The sequence below is a fragment of the Tachyglossus aculeatus genome, chromosome 22 (assembly GCF_015852505.1).
Source record: "Tachyglossus aculeatus isolate mTacAcu1 chromosome 22, mTacAcu1.pri, whole genome shotgun sequence".
NCBI classification, from domain to species: Eukaryota; Metazoa; Chordata; class Mammalia; order Monotremata; family Tachyglossidae; genus Tachyglossus; species Tachyglossus aculeatus.
In genome coordinates, this window is record NC_052087.1 from 34,288,075 (window position 1) to 34,300,891 (window position 12,817).

The following is a 12,817-nucleotide window of genomic DNA, read 5'->3' on the forward strand; positions in this document are numbered from 1 at the left end:
CTGTCATTCATTCATTCAGTTGTATTTATTGAGCGCTTACTGTGTGCAGAGCACTGGACTAAGCACTTGGGAAGTCCAAGTTGGCAACATCTAGAGATGGTCATTCATGGATTCAATCGTATTTATTGAGCGCTTACTGTGTGCAGGGCACTGGACTAAGCGCTTGGGAAGTCCAAGTTGGCAACCTATAGAGACGGCCATTCATTCATTCAATCGTATTACTGTACTAAGCGCTTGGGAAGTCCAAGTTGGCAACATCCAGAGACGGTCATTCATTCATTCAATCGTATTTATTGAGCACTTACTGTGTGCAGAGCACTGGACTAAGCGCTTGGGAAGGACAAGTTGGCAACATCTAGAGACGGTCATTCATTCATTCAATCGTATTTATTGAGCACTTATTGTGTGCAGAGCACTGGACTAAGCGCTTGGGAAGTACAAGTTGGCAACATCTAGAGATGGTCATTCATTGATTCAATCGTATTTATTGAGCGCTTACTGTGTGCAGGGCACTGGGCTAAGCGCTTGGGAAGTACAAGTTGGCAACATCTAGAGACGGTCATTCATTCATTCAATCGTATTTATGGAGCGCTTACTGTGTGCAGGGCACTGGACTAAGCACTTGGGAAGTCCAAGTTGGCAACATCCAGAGATGGTCATTCATTGATTCAGTCGTATTTATTGAGCGCTTACTGTGTGCAGGGCACTGGACTAAGCGCTTGGGAAGTCCAAGTTAGCAACATCTAGAGACGGTCATTCATTCAATCGTATTTATGGAGCGCCTACTGTGTGCAGAGCACTGGACTAAGCGCTTGGGAAGTCCAAGTTGGCAACATCTAGAGACGGTCATTCATTCATTCAATCCTATTTATGGAGCGCCTACTGTGGGCAGAGCACTGTACTAAGCGCTTGGGAAGTCCAAGTTGGCAACATCTAGAGACGGTCATTCATTCATTCAATCGTATTTATTGAGCGCTTACTGTGTGCAGGGCACTGTACTAAGCGCTCGGGAAGTCCAAGTTGGCAACATCTAGAGACGGTCATTCATTCATTCAATCGTATTTATTGAGCGCTTACTGTGTGCAGGGCACTGTACTAAGCGCTTGGGAAGTCCAAGTTGGCAACATCTAGAGACGGTCATTCATTCATTCAATCGTATTTATTGAGCGCTTACTGTGTGCAGAGCACTGGACTAAGCGCTTAGGAAGTATAGGTTGGCAGCATCTAGAGACGGTCATTCATTCATTCAATCGTATTTATTGAGCGCTTACTGTGTACAGAGCACTGGACTAAGCGCTTGGGAAGTACAAGTTGGCAACATCTAGAGACGGTCATTCATTCATTCAATCGTATTTATTGAGCGCTTACTGTGTGCAGGGCACTGGACTAAGCGCTTGGGAAGTACAAGTTGGCAACATCTAGAGATGGTCATTCATTCATTCAATCGTATTTATTGAGTGCTTACTGTGTGCAGAGCACTGGACTAAGCGCTTGGGAAGTCCAAGTTGGCAACATCTAGAGACGGTCATTCATTCATTCAATCGTCTTTATCATCACCATCATCATCAATCGTATTTATTGAGCGCTTACTATGTGCAGAGCACTGTACTAAACGCTTGGGAAGTACAAATTGACAACATATAGAGACAGTCCCTACCCAACAGTGGGCTCACAGTCTAAAAGGGGGAGACAGAGAACAAAGCCAAACATACTAACAAAATAAAATAAATAGAATAGATATGTACAAATAAAATAAATAAATAAGTAGAGTAATAAATATGTACAAACATATATACATATATACAGGTGCTGTGGGGAGGGGAAGGAGGTAAGGGGGGGATGGAGAGGGGGACGAGCGCTTATTGTGTGCAGGGCACTGGACTAAGCGCTTCGGAAGTACAAGTTGGCAACATCTAGAGATGGTCATTCATTCATTCAATCAATCGTATTTATGGAGTGCTTACTGTGTGCAGAGCACTGGACTAAGCGCTTGGGAAGTCCAAGTTGGCAACATACAGAGACGGTCCCTACCCAACAGTGGGCTCACAGTCTAGAAGGGGAAGACGAATGACAAAACAAAACATATTAACAAAATAAAATAAATATGTACAAATAAAATAGAGTAATAAATATGCACAAACATATATACATATATACAGGTGCTGTGGGGAGGGGAAGACGCAAGGTGATCAAGTTTCCTTTTTCATTCATTCATTCAGTCATATTTATGGAGCGCTTGCTGTGTGCAGAGCACTGGACTAAGCGCTTGGGAAGTACAAGTTGGCAACATAGAGAGACGGTCCCTACCCAACAGTGGGCTCACAGTCTAGAAGGGAGAGACAGATGACAAAACAAAACATATTAACAAAATAAAATAAATAGAATAAATATGTACGAAGAAAATAGAGTAATAAATACATACAAACATATATACATATATACAGGTGCTGTGGGGAGGGGAAGATGCAAGATGATCAGGTTTCCTCTTTCATTCATTCAGTCGTATTTATGGAGCGCTTACTGTGTGCAGAGCACTGGACTAAGCGCTTGGGAAGTACAAGTTGGCAACATCTAGAGACGGTCCCTACCCAACAGTGGGCTCACAGTCTAGAAATGATGGGCCTTGTTAATAGGAATGATGGGCCTTGTTAATAATAATAATAATAATAATAATGTTAGTATTTGTTAAGCAGAGTGGCTCAGTGGAAAGAGCCCGGGCTTTGGAGTCAGAGGTCATGGGTTCAAATCCCGGCTCTGCCAATTGTCAGCTGTGGGACTTTGGACAAGTCACTTCACTTCTCTGGGCCTCAGTTACCACATCTGGAAAATGGGGATTAAGACTGTGAGCCCCAAGTGGGGCAACCTGATCACCTTGTATCCTCCCCAGCACTTAGAACAGTGCTTTGAACATAGTAAGTGCTTAACAAATGCCATTATTATTATTATTAAGAGCTTACTATGTGCAAAGCACTGTTCTAAGCACTGGGGAGGATACAAGGTGCGTGGCTCAGTGGAAAGAGCCGTCTTTGGAGTCAGAGGTCATGGTTCAAATCCTGGCTCCGCCAATTGTCAGCTGTGTGGCTTTGGGCAAGTCACTGTATATATGTTTTTATAATAATAATAATAATAATAATGGAATTTGTTAAGCACTTACTATGTGCAAAGCATTGTTCTAAGCGCTGGGGAAATACAAGGTGATCAGGTTGTCCCACGGGGGGCTCACAGTCTTCATCCCCATTTTACAGATGAGGGAACTGAGGCCCAGAGAAGTGAAGTGACTTGCCCAAAGTCACACAGCAGACAGGTGGCGGAGCTGGGATTCGAACCCATGACCTCTGACTCCAAAGCCCGGGCTCTTTCCGCTGAGCCAAGCTGCTTCTCTGTATGTATTTATTTATTGTTTGTATTTATTACTCTATTTATTTTATTTGTACATATTCTATTCATTTTGTTAATATGTTTTGTTCTCCTTCCATTCATTCAATTCATTCCATCATATTTATTGAGCGCTTACTGTGTGCAGAGCACTATACTAAGCACTTGGGAAGTACAAGTCGGCAACAGATAGAGACGGTCCCTCCCCAACAACGGGCTCACAGTCTAGAAGGGGGAGACAGACAACAAAACATGGAGACAGGTGTCAAAGTCGTCAGAACCAACAGAATTAAAGCTAAATGCACATCGTTAACAAAATGAATAGAATAGTAAATATGGACAAGTAAAATAGAGTAATAAATCTGTACAAATATATATACAGGTGCTGTGGGGAGGGGAAGGAGGTAGGGCCGGGGGGATGGGGAGGAGGAGAGGAAAAAGGGGGCTCAGTCTGGGAAGGCCTCTATTTCTCATACTACATACCTCAGTTTGTGCTTTTCCATTCGCAGGAGCTAACTTCATTCATTCATTCATTCATTCAATCGTATTTATTGAGCGCTTACTGTGTGCAGAGCACTGTACTAAGCGCTTGGTAAGTACAAGTTGGCAGCATCTAGAGACGGTCCCTACCCAACAGCGGGCTCACAGTCTAGAAGGGGGAGACAGATGACAAAAGATATGAACAAAATATAATAAATAGAATAAATATGCACAAATAAAATAGAGTAACAAATCCGTACAAACATATAGACATATATACAGGTGCTGTGGGGAGGGGAAGGAGGTAAGGCGGGGGGGAGGGGGAGAGGAAGGAGGGGGCTGAGTGTGGGAAGGCCTCCTGGAGGAGGTGAGCTCTCAGTAGGGCTTTCAATCAATCAATCAATCAATTGTATTTATTGAGCGCTTACTATGTGCAGAGCACTGTACTAAGCGCTTGGGAAGTACAAATTGGCAACACATAGAGACAGTCCCTACCCAACAGTGGGCTCCCAGTCTAAAAGGGAGGAAGAAGGAAGGGAGGGAGGGAGGAAGAGAGCTAGCTTGGCGGATGGGCAGCGGGAGGGCATTCCAGGCCCGGGGGATGACGTGGGCCGGGGATCGATGGCGGGACAGGCGAGAGCGAGGTACGGTGAGGAGATTAGTGGTGGAGGAGCGGAGGGTGCGGGCTGGGCTGGAGAAGGAGAGAAGGGAGGTGAGGTAGGAGGGGGCGAGGTGATGGACAGCCTTGAAGCCCAGGGTGAGGAGTTTCTGCTTGATGCGCAGATTGATCGGTAGCCATTGGAGGTTTTTGAGGAGGGGATTTTGGAGGAGGAACTTCACTGTTCCTTCTCAGCTCTGCCGCTTCCGTCTCCCGGGTCACACTCTTCCTCCTACCTGAAAGTCCCCTTCCAATCCTCCAGACCACAGCTCTCCCCCCCCGCCCCGTTCACAGCCTTCCTCAAAACCCACCTCCCTCCAAGGGCCTTTCCCTGATAAAGCTCCGGAATTACATCCTCCCAACAGCCGCCCTCAGCGCATATCATCATCATCATCATTCGTATTTATTGAGCGCTTACTATGTGCAGAGCACTGTACTAAGCGCTTGGGAAGTACAAATTGGCAACATATGAATGTTCTCCCACTGTTGGGTAGGGACTGTCTCTATATGTTGCCAACTTGTACTTCCCAAGCGCTTAGTACAGTGCTCTGCACACAGTAAGCGCTCAATAAATATGATTGATGATGATGATTCTCCATTTGCATTAACTACATTTATTTACCTACTTCTCCTTCCATGTGTCTGCTATCATTACTCAACATTTTGAGAGTGGCTTGGCATCTGCCAATTTCCCCCCATCAGATTTTAAGGGGCTTGAGGGCAGGGACCGCACTTCTTCCACATCTAATAATAATGATGGCATTTATTAAGCGCTTTCTATGTGCAAAGCACTGTTCTAAGCGCTGGGGAGGTTACAAGGTGGTCAGGTTGTCCCACGTGGGGCTCACAGTCTTTAATCCCCATTTCACAGATGAGGTAACTGAGGCACAGAGAAGTAAAGTGACTCGCCCAAAGTCACACAGCTGACAATTGGCGGAGCCAGGGTTTGAACCCATGACCTCTGACTACTCTTCTGAGCGCTCAGTACAGTACTCTGCACATAGGCACGTGGCTCACTGGAAAGAGCCCAGGCTTTGGAGTTAGAGCTCATGGGCTCAAATCCCGGCTCTGCCAATTGTCAGCTGTGTGACTTTGGGCGAGCCACTTCACTTCTCTGTGCCTCAGTTAACCTCATCTGTAAAATGGGGATTAAGACTGTGAGCCCCACGTGGGACAACCTGATCACCTTGTAACCTCCCCAGCGCTTAGAACAGTGCTTTGTACATAGCAAGCGCTTAATAAATGCTATCAAAAAAAAAAAGGCATTTAATTGATGGGGGCTGAGAAGACAGGAAAAACCAGTATATTATCTGAGATTTTTCAGGGTTTAGTGGTATTTCATTAAGTGCTTACTATGTGCCAGGCACTGTAATAATAGTAATACTAATACGACTACTACTAATAATAGTATTTGTTAAGCGCTTACTCTCTGCCAGGCACTGTACTAAGTGCTGGGGTAGATACAAGCAAATTAGGTTGGACACAGTCCCTGTCCCAAATGGGGCTCACAGTCTCAATCCCTAATTTACAGTCGAGGTAACTGAGGCACAGAGAAAAGTGAAGTGATTTGCTCAAGGTCACCCAAGATCACGGGATAAAGCCTGCGCTTAATTAATTAATTAATGATGGCATTTATTAAGCGCTTACTACATGCCAAGCACCGTTCTAAGCGCTGAGGAGGTTACAAGGTGATCAGGTTGTCCCACAGGGGGCTCACAGTCTTCATCCCCATTTTCCAGATGAGGTAACTGAGGCCCAGAGAAGCAGCGTGGCTCAGTGGAAAGAGCCCGGGCTTTGGAGTCAGAGGTCACGGGTTCAAATCCTGGCTCCGCCAATTGCCTGTGTGACCTTGGGCAAGTCACTTAACTTTTCTGGGCCTCAGTTCCTTCATCTGTAAAATGGGGGTTAAGACTGTGAGTCCCCCGTGAGATAACCTGATCAACTTGTAACCTGATCACCTTGTAACCTTCCCAGCGCTTAGAACAGTGTTTTGCACATAGTAAGCACTTAATAAATGCCATTATTATCTTTTAGACTGTGAGCCCACTGTTGGGTAGGGCCTGTCTCTATATGTTGCCAATTTGTACTTCCCAAACGCTTAGTACAGTGCTCTGCACATAGTAAGCGCTCAATAAATACGATTGATGATGATGATGAAGTGACTTGCCCAAAGTCACACAGCTGACAATTGGCGGAGCGGGATTTGAACCCATGACCTCTGACTCCAAAGCCCGGGCTCTTTCCATTGAGCCACGCTGTTTCTCTATGTTTTATCCACTAAACCACGCTGCTAGCACTGGGGAGGATTACCAGATAATCAGGTTGGACGCAGTCCGTGTCCCACATAGGGCTCCCAGTCTTAATCCCCATTTTACAGATGAGGTAACTGAGGCACAGAGAAGTGAAGTTGACTTGCCCAAGGCCATACAGCTGACAAGCGGCAGAGCAGGGATTAGAACTCAGGTCCTTCTGACTCCCAAGCTCATGCTCTATCCACGAGCCACGCAGCTTCTCTTGATGATTATTACAAATATTTATTAACACTTACAATGCGCAGAGCACTGTAGTAAACCCTAGGAGATGGCGGGAAAATCAATTAAGAAACAATCATGGCCCTCAAAGGGACTCATAATCTTAAAATTCTGGAAAGAGCACGGGCTTTGGAGCCAGTGGTCATGGGTTCAAATCCTGGCTCCACCAATTGTCAGCTGTGTGAGCTGTGTGACAGAAATTTCGCTTAACAAATCACTTAAATTCTGTCTCCCACCTTTGATTTCCCAGTTTTAGGGCCTGGCTGGAGAGATTGCTAGAGCTGACTGAAATAAGCAGTTTAATGAAACCCCTGATGGGTTAATGCCTCACTGCCAACATTAGTATTATTATATAGTACAATACACTACTATAGGTATAAGATATGTATATTATATAAATACCTAAAAAGTATGCTATTAGAACACCCTGCCAGCGCTTTGAACCATGGTTGGCACATAGTAAGCGCTTAAATACCAACATTATTATTATTATATAGTACAATACACTACTCTAGGTATAAGATATGTATATTATATACATAAATAAAAAATATGCTATTATACATAGAATACCCTGCATTACACATCATCCCTGATTCTTCTCCCACCTTTGATTTCCCAGTTTTAGGGCCTGGCTGGACAGCTTGCTAGACCTGACTGAAATAAGCAGTTTAATGAAACCCCTGATGGGTTAATGCCTCACTGCCAACATTAGTATTATTATATAGTACAATACACTACTATAGGTATAAGATATATATATATATATATTATATAAATACATAAAGAGTATGCTATTAGAATACCCTGCCAGCGCTTTGAACCATGGTTGGCACATAGTAAGCGCTTAACAAATCACTTAACTTCTCCGGGCCTCAGTTCCCTCATCTGTAAAAAGGGGATTAAGACTGTGAGCCTCCTGTGGGACAACCTGATCACTTTGTCACCTCCCCAGGGCTTAGAACACTGCTTTGCACATAGTAAGCGCTTAATAAATGCTAAAAAAACACCAAATACCAACATTATTATTATTATATAGTACAATACACTACTATTGATATAAGATATGTATATTATATAAATAAATAAAAAATATGCTATTATACAGAGAATACCCTGCATTACACATCATCCCTGATTCTTCTCCCACCTTTGATTTCCCAGTTTTAGGGCCTGGCTGGAGAGATTGCTAGAGCTGACTGAAATAAGCAGTTTAATGAAAGCCCTGATGGGTTAATGCCTCACTGCCAACATTAGTATTATTATATAGTACAATACACTACTATAGTTTTAAGATATGTATATTATATAAATACCTAAAAAGTATGCTATTAGAATACCCTGCCAGCGCTTCGAACCATGGTTGGCACATAGTAAGCGCTTAACAAATACCAACATTATTATTATTATATAGTACAATACACTAGTCTAGGTATAAGATATGTATATTATATAAATAAATAAAAAATATGCTATTATACAGAGAATACCCTGCATTACACATCATCCCTGATTCTTCTCCCACCTTTGATTTCCCAGTTTTAGGGCCTGGCTGGAGAGCTTGCTAGAGCTGACTGAAATAAGCAGTTTAATGAGATCCCTGATGGGTTAATGCCTCACGGCTTCAGACATCTCTTTGGTGCAGCAATTGGCAAGTGAATGGCGCGCTAGACAGCCAGGAGACTTGCGATCTGTTCAAATACCAACATTAGTATTATTATATAGTACGATACACTACTCTAGGTATAAGATATGTACATTATATAAATACATAAAAAGTATGCTGTTAGAATACCCTGCCAGCACTTTGAACCATGGTTGGCACATAGTAAGCGCTTAACAAATACCAACATTATTATTATTATATAGTACAATACACTACTATCAGTATAAGACATGAATACTATATAAATAAATAAATAATATGCTATTATACATAGAATACCCTGCGTTACACATCATCCCTGATTCTTCTCCCACCTTTGATTTCCCAGTTTTAGGGCCTGGCTGGAGAGATTGCTAGAGCTGACTGAAATAGGCAGTTTAATGAAAGCCCTGATGGGTTAATGCTTCACTGCCAACATTATTATTATTATTATATAGTACAATACACTACTATAGGTATAAGATATATATATATATATTATATAAATACCTAAAAAGTATGCTATTAGAATACCCTGCCAGCGCTTTGAACCATGGTTGGCACATAGTAAGCGCTTAACAAATCACTTCACTTCTCCGGGCCTCAGTTACCTCATCTGTAAAATGGGGATTAAGACTGTGAGCCTCCTGTGGGACAACCTGATCACTTTGTCACCTCCCCAGCGCTTAGAACAGTGCTTTGCACATAGTAAGCGCTTAATAAATGCTAAAAAACCCAAATACCAACATTATTATTATTATATAGTACAATACACTACTATTGGTATAAGATATGTATATTATATAAATAAATAAAAAATATGCTATTATACATAGAATACCCTGCTTTACACATCATCCCTGATTCTTCTCCCACCTTTGATCTCCCAGTTTTAGGGCCTGGCTGGAGAGCTTGCTAGAGCTGACTGAAATAAGCAGTTTAATGAAAGCCCTGACGGGTTAATGCCTCACTGCCAACATTAGTATTATTATATAGTACAATACACTACTATAGGTATAAGATATATATATATTATATAAATACATAAAAAGTGTGCTATTTGAATACCCTGCCAGCGCTTTGAACCATGGTTGGTACATAGTAAGCGCTTAGCAAATCACTTAACTTCTCCGGGCCTCAGTTCCCTCATCTGTAAAATGGGGATTAAGACTGTGAGCCTCCTGTGGGACAACCTGATCACTTTGTCACCTCCCCAGCGCTTAGAACAGTGCTTTGCACATAGTAAGCGCTTAATAAATGCTAAAAAAAGACCAACATTATTATTATTATATAGTACAATACACTACTCTAGGTATATGTATATTATATAAATAAATAAAAAATATGCTTTTATACATAGAATACCCTGCATTACACATCATCCCTGATTCTTCTCCCACCTTTGATTTCCCAGTTTTAGGGCCTGGCTGGAGAGCTTGCTAGAGCTGACTGAAATAAGCAGTTTGATGAGATCCCTGATGGGTTAATGCCTCACGGCTTCAGACATCTCTTTGGTGCAGCAATTGGCAAGTGAACGGCGCGCTAGACAGCCAGGAGACTTGCGATCTGTTCAAATACCAACATTAGTATTATTATATAGTACGATACACTACTCTAGGTATAAGATATGTATATTATATAAATACATAAAAAGTATGCTGTTAGAATACCCTGCCAGCGCTTTGAACCATGGTTGGCACATAGTAAGCGCTTAACAAATACCAACATTATTATTATTATATAGTACAATACACTACTATCAGTATAAGATATGTATACTATATAAATAAATACAAAATATGCTATTATACAGAGAATACCCTGCGTTACACATCATCCCTGATTCTTCTCCCACCTTTGATTTCCCAGTTTTAGGGCCTGGCTGGAGAACTTGCTAGAGCTGACAGAAATAAGCAGTTTAATGAGAGCTCTGATGGGTTAATGCCTCCCTGCTTCAGAAATCTCTTTGGTGCAGCAATTGGCAAGTGAAATGCGTGCTAGACAGCCAGGAGACTTGCGATCTGTTCACAGCCAAGCTGCCGTCTCACCGAGAGACTGAGTCACCGCTCTGGGCCACCTCCCGCATCAAAGTGGCTCCGCCAATTGTCAGCCGTGTGACTTTGGGCAAGTCACTTCACTTCTCTGAGCCTCAATTCCCTCATCTGTAAAATGGGGATTAATCAATCGATCAATCAATCGTATTTATTGAGCGCTTACTGTGTGCAGAGTACTGTACTAAGCGCTTGGGAAGTACAAGTTGGCAACATATAGAGACAGTCCCTACAGTGTGAGCCCCCCGTGGGACAACCTGATCACCTTGGAAGCTCCCCAGCGCTTAGAACAGTGCTTTGCACATAGTAAGCGCTTAATAAATGCCATCATTATTATTATTATTATTATTATTATTAAAAAGGCTGGGCAAACCATGCTTGCGACCACCAAGTGAAGCACTTACCCCAAGTTAAAAAGGTTCAGTATTACATAAACACTTCCACGCCAAGTTTCTGAGGCATTGCGGGGTTGGACTGTGAGCCCGCTGTTGGGTAGGGACCGTCTCTATATGTTGCCGACTTGGACTTCCCAAGCGCTTAGTACAGTGCTCCGCACACAGTAAGCGCTCAATAAATACGACTGATTGATTGATTGATTGATTGACCGAGGCATTCAGCGACGGGAACGGGAGGAAAAGCCCCACCGTGGCCTTCATTGTCGTCAGCCCGTGGACGGAATCCAATTCTGCATCCACTGTGCGTCAGAACCAGAAAAAGCAACTTCCTGGCTTTCCCACTGCTTGAAAATCAATCAGTCGTACTTATTGAGCGCTTACTGTGTGCAGAGCACTGGACTAAGCGCTTGGGAAGTACAAGTTGGCAACATCTAGAGACGGTCCCTACCCAACAGTGGGCTCACAGTCTTGACAGGACAACTTGGTGAGTTGCCACGATGGCTGAGCCTCAAGCTGGGAAGTTTTAGCGAGGCCTGGTCATCATCATCAATCGTATTTATTGAGCGCTTACGGTGTGCAGAGCACTGTACTAAGCGCTGGGGAAGTACATTTTTAAGGATCGTATTGTATCACCGCCGCCCCCCGAACCCCAAGGCTTAGCACATAGTAAGCACTTTAAATACAATTGTTATCACTATTATTGAGGGAGAAAGATTACTCGAGTAACGCGGGAACACCCCAGGCACGCCGCTTCGGTTCTTTTGTCCCTCGGCTAGCTACAATTCAAGGCTTTATTCCTCACTACCGAGGCCGGGAATGGGGGAAAACACAGTGTGTACATCAATCAATCAATCAATCAATCGTATTTATTAAGCGCTTACTGTGCGCAGAGCACTGGACTAAGCACTTGGGAAGTCCAAGTTGGCAACATATAGAGACGGTCCCTACCCAACGGTGGGCTCACAGTCTAAAAGGGGGAGACAGAGAACAAAACCAAACATATTAACAAAATAAAATAAATAGAATAGATATGTACAAGTAAAATAAATAGAGTAATAAATATGTACAAACGTATACTATATAGAGGTGCTGTGGGGAAGGGACGGAGGTAAAATGGGGGGGTGGAGAGGGGGACGAGGTCTTTTCAGCTTCCTCCCCATCCCAGGTAAATGCCTCTCCCATCGGAAAACTGAAATTGACTAGGTGGGGCGGGTTGTGAGAAATAAATTTCCTCACGGGTTCCAGTCTAGTGAGCCGTACCTTGGGAGGCAAAACTTCCTTTAGCTTCCTTCCTTGCCTGCCTGGAACTACCTAGAATTTATGATCCACATCTCCAGGTCCTCCGGATGGGGATTTGGGCACTCATTTGATGCAATGCACTGTACTTCTCTGTGCCTCAGTTCCCTCATCTGTAAAAATGGGGATTAAAACTGTGAGCCCCCCTTGGGACAACCTGATCACCTTGTAACCTCCCCAGCGCTTAGAACAGTGCTTTGCAATCAATCAATTAATCAATCAATCGTATTTATTGAGCGCTTACTGTGTGCAGAGCACTGGACTAAGCGCTTGGGAAGTACAAGTTGGCAACATATAGAGACAGTCTCTACCCAACAGTGGGCTAAGTGCTTAACAAATACCTTATCATCATCATCAATCGTATTTATTGAGCGCTTACTGTGTGC